Below are 12,167 nucleotides of genomic sequence, written 5' to 3'. Positions count from 1 at the left end.
TTCCTATCTTCAGATAAAAGTATGTACGTTTTGTCAAGGGCCTTTCATTGTGATCCTGCTCTTTTCACATGTGTTCAGTGTACCAATTTTGAATGTGTGAAGACTCGTTAGTCTCCCTTTAAAAGATGAACTCACTGTCCCTGCAATGGTGGTGCGTGAATAGACATTCAATCTCAAGCCGATCTGCTGTCCAGGAGGGCTCCAGTCTTCTGCTTCAGCTGGAGCTCTCCTCATCTGGCAGATCAACTGGTTCAGCAGATGGGTCAGCCTACTCTGTTTCAAGAGGGAGGCTGGAGGCCTCCCAAGCAGCAGATGCATTGCTGAGTTAGCTGCCCTGGTTGGAATCTTGCTCCTGAGTATTATTGACAGTCCTCTTTGTTGTGGAATGGAATGGTTTGCCCAACCACCCAGCTTAAAATCTCTTTCTTCTGAGCTGGATCATAGTGCGAGGGGTTCTTGCCATCCTTTTTGGAACAGGGATGTGGTAGGCAATGAAGGCAAGACATAGAGCTGTTGTGCTGGGCAGAGCACAAGCCAAAAGGACGCTGATTGAACACTACCGACCCAGCATATATTCACTTATTCTATCATCTAAGCAACTCAGTGACTCACAGGCAAAAAGATGCTGCACCAGGGACTGCTATAGATTGTGAGTTCCAAAGTGACTCAGCAAGTGAACAAAGCAGCAACAACCAATACAAACAAAACCTTCCAGAATCTCTTCTAGCCAATCTGAACTGGGGAGGAAATATCTTCTGGACCACCACCAGTCATGCTGTGTACACATAATAAATTTAAAGCATATGACTTCCCCAAAAGAATCTTGAAAACTGTGTGGTAGACAGCTACTTTTTTACTCAGCATAGACCCACTGAAATGAAAGAACACGACTAAGTTAGGTCCATTAATTTCAATGGATCTAATATGAATAAAACTTCACTGGATACCACTCTGTAGTTTGTTAAGGGCGCTAGGAGTTGTAGCTCGTTGAGAGCTTCCCAGGATTCTTTGCAGGAAGCTATGTGTTTCAAATGTATGGTGTGCACACAGGCTCAATCAAACCTTGAAAAAGAACAAGACAAATCACATTATGTGCAGGAAATAGTATGGGATGATTCAAGGTACAAACAAACTCCTGTTTTGGGTTGAGATAATTGGTGGTGCTCCATAGCAAGGATGTAAAAAGCACAAGGAAAACAAGACCATTCCTGATCCCAAACAGAATGACCTATTCGCTCTATTGGAGCCATGTTTGAGTAGCTGGCTATCACTACCATAAAACATCAGGACTCTACAAAAGACTCAATCACAAGTCTTCTTTCCTCCTGTAGTGTTTGATGTTATAGTTATTTAGAAACAGGGTTTTCAAAGTCACATTGGTTTATGACTGCTCATATGTCTAAAAACTAATTAACTATGACAAGTTGACCATTAGGAAAAAAAATGTTCCTAACCATGACAAGATGACAGATGTTTTAATGCCAGAAAACTGGCATCCTTTAAAAGGATGTGATGACTTTAAGTTTCAATTAATTAGATGGGGTCTGGAATACAATAGTAATTTGCAAATCATTGAACCTGTTTGGCTAGGATAAGAGTATATCTTATTTTAAAGGTGCCATTCAACACAAATGTGGTCTGACTGTATGGGGGAATTTCACTTTTACAGTGGTACCTCAGGTTAAGTACTTAATTTGTTCCGGAGGTCCGTACTTAACCTGAAACTATTCTTAACCTGAAGCACCACTTTAGCTAATGGGGCCTCCTGCTGCTGCCACGCTGCCAGAGCACGATTTCCGTTCTCATCCTGAAGCAAAGTTCTTAACCTGAAGCACTATTTCTGGGTTAGCGGAGTCTGTAACCTGAAGTGTATGTAACCTGAAGAGTACCACTGTACTCTACAAATCTACACTTTTTACAATTCAGTATTTAGTAGTTGAGTTAACATCATTTGCTTTCATATAGATAAAGAGGTCTGCATCCTTTCCCTCCATTTGGTCATTTTCCAGAAGAGTGAATCAAAATTTAAGATTTCCAGATGAAAGGAAGACTGGGTGATTCAGAAGTGAAGATTTTTAAGACAATTGTTCTGTTATACTAAAAAGAATATTTGTTAAAAACATTTGATATGCTAGTTATCACAAAGCAGGCAAATTTTCAATCTGAGGTAAACAACAGTTTTGAGAGGAGGGCAATTTAGATCAAAAAAATGGTGTGGGACAGAAGAGTTAACTCTGTCTCCCCCAACACATCAACACCAGTTTGATTCCTCTTTCCCTGGTTGTTTTAAGTTTTAAATAAACCAAGGGAGAGCTGGTCATGGCTCTCTGATGTTAATGTCTAGCTTGACCTCTGCAGCAAAAGAAAGGAAGCTGGCTTGGCTAGGTTTCATCTTGTTGCAAACACATTCCTTTTTATTTTTTGTGCTCAAACATAATCTAAACAGCCCTTGGTATAAATGTTTAGGAGGTGCAAAGTAGTGTATCTTTTCAAGGTATGCCTATTCCAATTTGTTTCTACAGTTTGGTATTAAACAGATTAAATTTTGTTACTACACAGATCCTCTGATCCATTACCCAGGAGCCTCCTTGAGGACAGTAATTTACTTGTTGGATAATAGTGTGTAAATTATAACACACATTTACTGCCTTTAATAGAAATGAGAGTAACACCACATAGGCAGCTATCATAGATGGATAAGTGTTTATTCACTAGATCAACACTTTGAAATTTCGATCATGCTGTGGCTACAGCATCTTTTTCAGGGATGCAGATGCATTTATACACTGAGGGAATGGAGTGATATGTTCTATCACTTCCTTGTTTCCCCCTTACATCTTGCAAACACACTTTTCGCTGGCTTGAAGTCATCACAAAATTTATTTGCTCTTGGAATCTTGCTGAGTCACAGCAGTGAAATGCTTCCTTTGCGCAGAAGATAAGGCAATTCCTGTAACACAAGGCAACAGACAGGAATGGAATTAAACTACCCCTGCAATAAATACACGCTGTTTGACTTTAATGAACCTCAGGACTAAGCATATCAGAACTCTCTCTACGGCACTGGCTATTCAAATCTGCTTAACTCAAAAGCAGGGTATAATGGAGACAATACTCCAACGTATGTTTACCTCCATCCTAATAAGAGGCAAACCTCCTCAAAGATTCCATGCTCTGCTGTTGTCACCACTAGATGAACTGGGCTAAGTCTACAAATCAATTTCAGTAGATGAATTCTAGGTCCAGTGACCCAGAGTTTTAATTGGCTATTATTTTCCCAGAGGACCCTGGCATTGATCAATATGTATGGGGTGCTTTTCTCTTGCACTTCCTATTCAGACTGCAGAGCTGAAGCCCAAACCAACCAGGGCTGCCGTTTCATATCTGGAGAGGAGACGAGAGATCTGGGGTCTAAAGGCCACTCTCAGATATATTCAAGAAGATAAAGAACATTTCCCAAGTATTTACTTACTTTTAAAATTCCTCTGAAGAACAATGTCAAACGGCAGGCGCTCAGTACAGTTCAGCCAGTGACCCTTTCTTTGTTTTCCACGCAAAATGATTTGAGTAATTATTTCTATAGATTAAAAATAGTATATGCAAATGTTCTGCAATTTTGTGCCCTCTGATGTTCCTCTTTTTTGATGATATGTAAGTGGCCACTCTGCAAGACATGGCTAATCAGAAGAGAATCTCATTTAATTCCTTTAATCCCCGGAATGTGGGCATTGCTAAAGTAAGCATCACTCATGAAAGTATAAACAAAGTATGATGTGGTCAAGGAAACATAATTCACTTCATCATGTGAGTGGAGTTTCTGCTACCATCATATGGAATATATTAATTAGGTAGGAATAAAACATAAATCCAATGAATAAATTAATGCCAATTATATAAATTCTACATTTCAAGAAAATAGCACTTCAACAGGAAAGGAAATGGCTCACTCCAATCTGTGATTTCTTCTATATTTACCCCAAAATGAACTATGACCCTAGTGATTCCAACAATGGTAGCTGACAATGTGAAGACCCAGGCAGAGAGTTAGGGCCAATAAGGGACACTGAGCTAGTCCCCAATAGAGACAAGCCAGGAGGTGGTATTCAACAAAACAATTGCACATACAGTTGGACATCTCTTCTTCCCCTATGCTAGTGATGGCCAAACTTAGTCCTCCAGATGTTTTGGGACTACAATTCTATCCTGTTAGCTAGGGATGATGGGAGTTGTAGTCCAGAAACAGCTAAAGGGCCAAGTTTGGCCATCACTGCCCTATGCAGATTTAGGGGATGCACAGCAGGAGGAAAATCTTCAGCTTAGCTGTAGCACTACATTGAATGCAATCCAGGAGGACCTAACAGCCAGCCAAGTGTCACAGTGGTCTTTGCCCCAACTACAACACCAAGATATTGAGGGAAGACTCCTGGAGCCTCTTAGGAATATGGTTGATCTAGACTGGGTACTCTTACTACACTCAGCCCCTAGCCCTAATAGCTGTAGTTGGATGATTGACTCCTGCCAGCTCAGAAAAGAAGCCATATATACTGTAGATCTAGATGATATAGATATAATAAATAAGGAAAAAACTCTGCTTGGGGTGTCCTAGTTTTTTACTTTTTGAAATATGGCAACCCTACCTTACAATAATCTTTTAAGGTAAGTCAAACTTAAAATCCCTGTTCTTAAGTTTGGGCCTGAGGTTTAGAGATAGAATCACCTAAGGAGTTCATAGCTATGGTAAAATTTGAACTGAGGACTTCCTAGATAATGCCTTTGCACTTTTACCATGTCTCTTCCACTTCCAAGTTGATTTGCAAGTACTTGCATTCACTCCATAGACTGAAAGGTCATGTGAGCTGGCCTTTAGGGAAGAGAATTCAGGGATCAAGGCATAAACCACTCATCATAGTTTATGGGTGCTCTCACAAGCATTTCATATGCCGGCTCATTACTCTCATCTTTTGAAGTCATGGTGAGACAGCTGGTCTATAAAACAATTCCCTCTCTGTTAGGTCTGATTTATTGTCTCAGGTTGCAACCACATGATGTTCACAGTTATACTTTGGGTATAGTGTCTCAAGGATTAGCATTTATAGGTCTTCCTCACAAGGTCTGGAGCTGTCCCAACCTTCTCCACATGAAGATCACTTTCCCTTCACCTCTTGCTAATTCTGCTTTGAGTTTCTATTTTCTTCTTCATCTTTCATTTTGCATTTATCATTATTATTATTTTTTGGGAAAAAATGGAATATTTGTACTTGGCCTTTTTTGGGGTGTGTGTGTCATATTTTAGATCATACTTTTTGCTTTTGTTAGGTCCTGCATATTTTTCTTCAATTTCATACTATTGATTGAACTTCTATATAGCTTGGTAATGTTTTCTGTGCTGATATCCAGGCTGCCACTCATCTTTTGCAATACTGTATATGTCATTTATGATTTCCTACTCTAATGTAGTTGAAAATGTGATGTCATAATGGTACAGAATGGGTCCCCAATATGCAAAGTAATGCTTCCAGGGATGGATGATTTAGTAGCATCCAGTCATTGCTCTACTGGTGTAAGCTGTAACTGAAATAGCAATTCTTCTAGACTTCTGGGATTCAGATAACAATCTGTAGCCAAGTGGACAGTCCCAACTTCTCCAACTCCAAATGTTGAGGTGGTGATTTTCAATGGGCCTGGGGGTGAAAGGATTAAAAACTTCCCTCTCTACTTGCTAAACTCCTGATCATGATTTTCTGTTCAGTGCAATTGGGGGGGGGAGGGGAGATAGAAAAGAAACTGATATAAGGCTATCCCTTTTCCTATTTGGAAATGGTTAGAGTTGCTTTCTAGAGAAGCAAGAGAGACCAAGGAAAGAAGATGCCTAGAGCGATTGGTAGAGTCCATAACTCACTTAAATCTCACAAAACAACTGCAAAATGGGCATCTACACTTAGTGATGAATGCATCTTGCCAGTTATAGCTTTTCACAGTTTCTCCCTCCCCCTGCCCCCATCTTAAGTTTGCCCAATTTCTGCATACATGTCTGATTTAGGGGGGGGGGAGTTCACATGAGAATTTGTAGCATTTTCATGTGTGTTCCTCTTAATATACACACAATTTTGCCTAGTTTATATCCAATTTCTCCTCAGTAGAAATCTTTTTTTTTTTTAACCGATAACCTAAAAATTAGATCACAAAATTAGAAGAACTTCAGATTTCAAATGAGTGTTCTGGTTTGGTTTGCATGGTGGTTAATGAAGTATGAATTTTGTAGCTTCGAAGTAAACTGCACAGTGAATGAGTTTCTCCCCCATTCCTAGCCACACCTGTGGAAATGGTGTGAGCTTTGGGTGGGAAAAACACACGCCAAACTGAACAGCTTGTTTTGTGATCAAAGTGTGGTTGTTCCGAGTGTGGAAGAAGCACTGTGCAAAAAATTCTTCATGAGGAGAATCTTCCATTCTGTAAAGGGTGCCTACAGCTTTACTTGGTCCATTGTTAGTCAATTCACGCTTGCTTTTTCCATTGCAGGGTTGGATCACAATTTGCCCTGACATCTACACACATCCTGTAGTAAAACATCATTGAGAGCAAAATGCAGTTATATAACTGTGATCTCCTGGGAAGACAGGATGTACATTTCATCAACAGCAAAGATGCATAGTTATTATTTGGAGATACAAGGGCACAGTGAAAATGAAAAATAAAATAAAATCCCTGACAGTAAACCAACAAACAGGCTAGAATTTCTCAGATATCTGCTGGCAGCCATCCCCTGCAAGGCATATTCATCAAAGGGATAAAAGAAACCATTCCCTTCATTGAACGAAGCAAAATTTAAAGTCTTTTACTTCCCTTTCTACATTTAAAATGTACTTTTTAGTTAATGGGACACTTTGTGCTGGAATCAGGAGGGGGAGAGTTTTGTTCATTGAGTGAAGCATACTTCTATTAGGATCAAAACATGCCTTCAACAAAAGCCAATGGATTTTACATCACACCAGTGAATACTTGCCAGTTCTTGAAGCAGCGCAGACACTGTCCACTGTCCACAACCACATATACCCATGTGGCTCCCTGACACACTTAAATCTGTGGTGGCAGGCACTGGATGCATTTCAGAGGTTTTCTACTGGGAAGAGCAAGGTTGAATGAAGTACATATTAGGGGTGCGCATCAGCTCTGTTTGAACTCTGAATAAGGAGGTGAAATGAATGATTCAAGTAATGATTTCACATCCCTACCTCAAATCATACTATTAAGGCATGCCTAGGTGGATCACATATCCCCCTATGCTTCTGAGGCACTCTGGCCTTGTTTCCCCTCCAAAAAGTTAAACACACGTCATTCCCCCACATTTTATTTTCTGAGAGGTAGAGTAGATGGGAGCGTGGGTGTGAGCGCCTTTCATTTTGACAGACAAGTCAGGCTTTTACTCACATTTTCTGAGGCCACTCCAGTCAAAGTGACTTGGGCGAGGGACGTTGAAGTAAATAGAGTTGTTCTTCATACTTATCAGCTTCTGGATAGCTCAGTTGGTGACAGCACGGTGCTGATAACACCAAGGTGGCAGGTTCAATCCCCTTATGGGGCGGCTGCATATTCCTGCATGGCAGGGGGTTGGACTGGCACATCCTCAGGGTCCCTTCCAACTCTACAATTCCATGATTCTATGTGGATCATCATTCTCCAAGTTCAGGCCATGACAGTAGAGTGTAATGAATAGAATTAGACTATGGGGTGACTATACATGTAAAGGAGCATGTATAACTCCGGATCCTCTTTGTCTCCTTTTCACTTTTTCTTTTTCTTTTTTGCATTTTCCTTTAAAAAGGTAAACAACTTTTGGGGTGTCCTGGTTTTTACTTTTTGAAATATGGCAAACCTACCTAAGCAGTAAAGACTGTCCTTCTGGAAGAACCTCTGCACCCATTTTTCTGAAATATGCCAGGCCTCGTCCCCTCAGAAGTGCCCATGCCTGCAATTTGCAGCCAATTCTGGCAAAAAAAGTTTGAGACTTCATTTACACACACACACACACACACACACACACACACACACACAGCGCAAGTCTTTGCAAGAAAAACTGAGGGGCTTAATCCACTCTGGAAGGCCTCCTTTGTCTGAAAATTTCAGCTACTTATGCAGAAAGTTAATGGGGCAGAATGGAGCTCTGGATTTAACAGATCAGATTCAGACCTGAATAACAAATTGAACTGTAGCAACACAATATAGATCTGAAACAGATTGGACTGCTCCCAAATGCTACAGATACTGGAGGAATGTTGTAGTCATTGCACACACCTAGTATAAATGCTGACTTCCCTTTGCTCTGTCAATTCTCCAGGCACTCTGTTAAATATACTTTGATTCCTCTCCTTGCATTCTCAGCTTCCATTCCACACTTCTATTGTCTACAGAATAAATGCAATTAGTGACCTGACTTCAAATCACCTGAAAGCATTTATATTTTAAAATTTCTGCATTGCTCTGCTTCCAGCTCTACCCAACCTATTTACCTGCAAGACTAAAATTTTGTGGAAGTGTGTAATACATACCAATGGCAGCATACAGGTGAACTGGAAACCTGTTTCACTTATTGAGAAGGCATTTTAGTTGCCTCAGTGTGTGTGTGTGTTTTAATATCACAGCAGGGCTTTTAAGGTGTTTCATTTTTTGAGGTCAATAGGAAAACATATTTTTCACATATTCTTTTGGAGAGTGGAATATGTTTATACTCCCCACACAGAGCTCTAAGTCATCATATTTTGGGTTTTTAAAGCAGCATGAAGGGAAATTCTGCACGAATGGGTGTTTTCAGACATGAAGTTTAAATTACTGTTTAGCCTCTCCAGTGCTATTGTGATTATTGATAGCAGAGGTTCAAACATGGAAAGGAGGCATGCATAATTTGAAGCAGCATTCTAGCCAATGTAGATTTTGTAGTTACATGGGTTAGGGAGTGGAATTATTGCTTTGTGTGTAAAAATGTCTTATGGGTGCACGTCTACTATGGCAGGAATAACCAACATGACATCTGTGGGTGCTTGTGCCCACTTATACCACTTATGGTGCCTGTGAAAAGTCTAAATAAATACCGCCTCGAAAACCCACAATACAGAATAGACTGCATTCCTGCTCAGTCCCTATCTGCACTATCTCAGCCTCTCCTGCATTTAAATTGCCCCCTTAAACAGCCCACCTTTCACTGAATGATTAGATGCCCCCCATCCCTTTCATCCTAGACAGAGATGAAGGACAAAGAGATTTTCTCTGTGGCAGTGGCTAATGTGGTACATGGCTTTCTCCCACTGATGGAATCAGGGGCGCCGACTTATAAAAAATATTGGGGGGGCGGGGGCCCATACCGACTTATAAAAAATATTGGGGGGGGGGCCCCCAAGACCTCCAAACCGCTGCTGCTGGGGGAACGAAAGGGGCGAGCCCCGGGCTGCCCCGACCTTAAGTGAACCTGTGAGGGCCCGCCCTTTGCGGCAGCCGATTGGCTGCCGCCGTGGGCGGTGAATATTAATGAGCTAGGGGGAATCCCCGCTTCTCGCGGGGCTGACGCCAGCCCCGCGAGATTGTTGATAGGTCGAGAGCCCGCAACCCCACCCCCTCTCTAGATCGGGAGTGGCTTTGTTTTAACTCATTACTGAATGTATTTTAAAAGGTAACTATCGTCAAACAAGGAAAATAAAAAATACCAACATAATTTTGTGATTTTACAAAGCATAATATAACTAATAATTTTCTTAAATTATTGGTGGGGCGGAGCCCCCCAAACGAATTTTTGAGGGGGCTCGGGCCCCCTCAGGCCCCATGGAGTCGGCGCCTATGGATGGAATAGCTGATACAGTGGTATCTCGGGTTAAGTACTTAATTCGTTCTGGAGGTCCGTTCTTAACCTGAAACTGTTCTTAACCTGAAGCACCACTTTAGCCAATGGGGCCTCCTGCTGCCGAGAGGAGCTTAGAGCTGCTTTGCTCCTTCTCTGCCTTTAAATATTATTTTTTTACTGTAGCAACATGAACCAGAACTCAACCAGATCTCATGTTAAACGCTCTCCTTACTATAGCCAATAAGAAACCTTTTTTTAAACCTCACTATGTTTAACACATTTGGTGAAGAAAAGCTGGAATGACCACTTGGCAGGGAGAAACCTGCTAGAGTTAGGGACAATGTATTTTTATGAAACTAAGAAGTTGTGCACATTTTACATATTAAAACACACTAATATTTTCAAATTAATTATTCCCCCAACACAGACAATGTTACGATATGGGAGGCCTCATAAAGGAGACATTATGTTTCAAATAGAATCATGTTAGACCAAAATAAAAAAGAGTCAGAATGGCTGCTACTGTTGGTGGAATATAAATGATCTCCCTACACAAATTTACCAGCTGGAGCTAGAGCATGAAGAAGCATGCTCAGTGAAAATATATATAAAACATTTAAGGCTGTAAGGAAATAATTGGACTTAATTAATTGTACTCAGAAGGAAACAGATGGGGAGAGTTTACATTTTTTTGAAACAGGAGTATCCAATGGGATACTCTTCAGAAGTTTTTGGACTACAGTGCCCATCATTCCTAACCATTGACTATGCTAGTTGGGGCTGATGGGACTCCAAATTACCTACATTTGTCTTAAAACAATGAACATTTGAGAGAGACAATAAACTAGGTAGGCTTTTAGTATCATTGCTAAAACACACACACAATAATATGGGCTGAAGGAGGGAAATAAGATACTTACTGTGTTACAGCCTCTAAGTATGTATAACTATACTTCGGAGAATCTACACAAAGAAGGAAATAAATATTTCTGAGAGAAAATTAATTTGAATGCCCACCTCTAGCTACAGAGGACACTGAAAATTTGCCAGATCCAATCACAACAGAAGAATTGCTAAATCATTGTAGCATTTGGGGGGGGGGAGTAAGCCTGTGGGTGTTCTGCTCAATTTTTAAAAAGTCTTCTTAAATGTATTATCACATCTCTGCTTAACTGCACTGAATAAACAATGCAAAAGCATATCCACCCCCCCAAAAAAAAAACACTTGGGAAGATGCAAAAATAATTGATATTCTGAAACAGGGCATAGCTGAATGTAATTAATGATGAATATATTTCCAGAAGATCATGCAAGCTTTATTGGAAATCATAAATTATCACTGTACATACAAAACCTCTTGGTCATAATTCACATAAAAAGAAAGTTTTTTAAAAAGGCATTTGAGCTATTATTCCTTTATGTGGAAAAAGCTTTCAGAAATTTAGAATGTGATCATCTGTCAGGTTTTAAGTAAAATAGGTATGGCATGAATTGGATCAAGATTTTAGTTGCTAATCCAATTTCATTAATCTCATTAACAGTGCAATCTAGTACCTGTCTACTCATAAGTAAGATCCACTGACTTCACCAGGATTTGCTCCCAGGGGAGTGTGTGTAGCCTAGATGGGACAGATTCAGATCTATTCTACTTTTGTAAAGGAACACATGGCAGGGATATGAATGAATGAATGAAACTTTATTTGCGTCAGCCATCGGCCATAGCAACAAAAGAACATTGCAATATACACAAAACAAAATAAAAAGTTGATTATATAAAACACAGGAGTCAAATAGTGGACCTTATTCTGGTTGCCCCAGCTAGAAACCTTGCAACCTTTGCTGTCATCTGTTCCTCTTGATCTGCCAGGAGGAAAGACACTGTGGGCGACCCAGAATAGACAATAAAAGAGGGGTGATAATCTCATTCCTCAGGTCTTTATAAAGGCAGGGATATTTTATCACCTTTGTTGTTTACTTCAGGTGCAGCAGTAAACTATGCTCTCTGACATAATGGCTGATCGTGCAAATACATGTTGCTTGTGTGCACCCAACAGTTTTCATGCAGAAACAAATATAATCCCAGCTACTGTTAAATAAAGTTGGGGTTCAAGATAGCTTCTAAAATGGGGCACAACACCGCTGACATAGTTCAAATTCAAATTCCTATTGTTGTAGCTTCAAGATACAGTGGTACCTCGGGTTACATACGCTTCAGGTTACATACATTTCAGGTTACACACTCCGCTAACCCAGAAATAATGCTTCAGGTTAAGAACTTTGCTTCAGGATAAGAACAGAAATTGGGCTCCAGCGGCGCAGCAGCAGCAGGAGGCCCCAT

The 12,167-nt window shown here is 40.4% G+C and overlaps 1 long non-coding RNA gene across 1 annotated transcript; it reads right to left on the bottom strand.

The window, feature by feature from the left end:
• Nucleotides 1-2,684: 2,684 nt before the first annotated feature.
• LOC309349517 lies at nt 2,685-3,551 on the bottom strand. Its single transcript, XR_014159996.1, has 2 exons — nt 3,473-3,551; nt 2,685-2,950 (listed from the first exon to the last, which is right to left on the bottom strand). It is a non-coding gene; the product is annotated as an uncharacterized lncRNA (long non-coding RNA).
• Between the last annotated feature and the right edge of the window lie 8,616 nt (nt 3,552-12,167).

Source organism: Podarcis erhardii (assembly GCF_964252035.2).
Source record: "Podarcis erhardii genome assembly, chromosome: 9".
Classification (NCBI taxonomy): domain Eukaryota; kingdom Metazoa; phylum Chordata; class Lepidosauria; order Squamata; family Lacertidae; genus Podarcis; species Podarcis erhardii.
The sequence above is the reverse complement of the archived record's forward strand: the minus strand, read 5'-3'. Positions and strand labels throughout refer to the sequence as shown.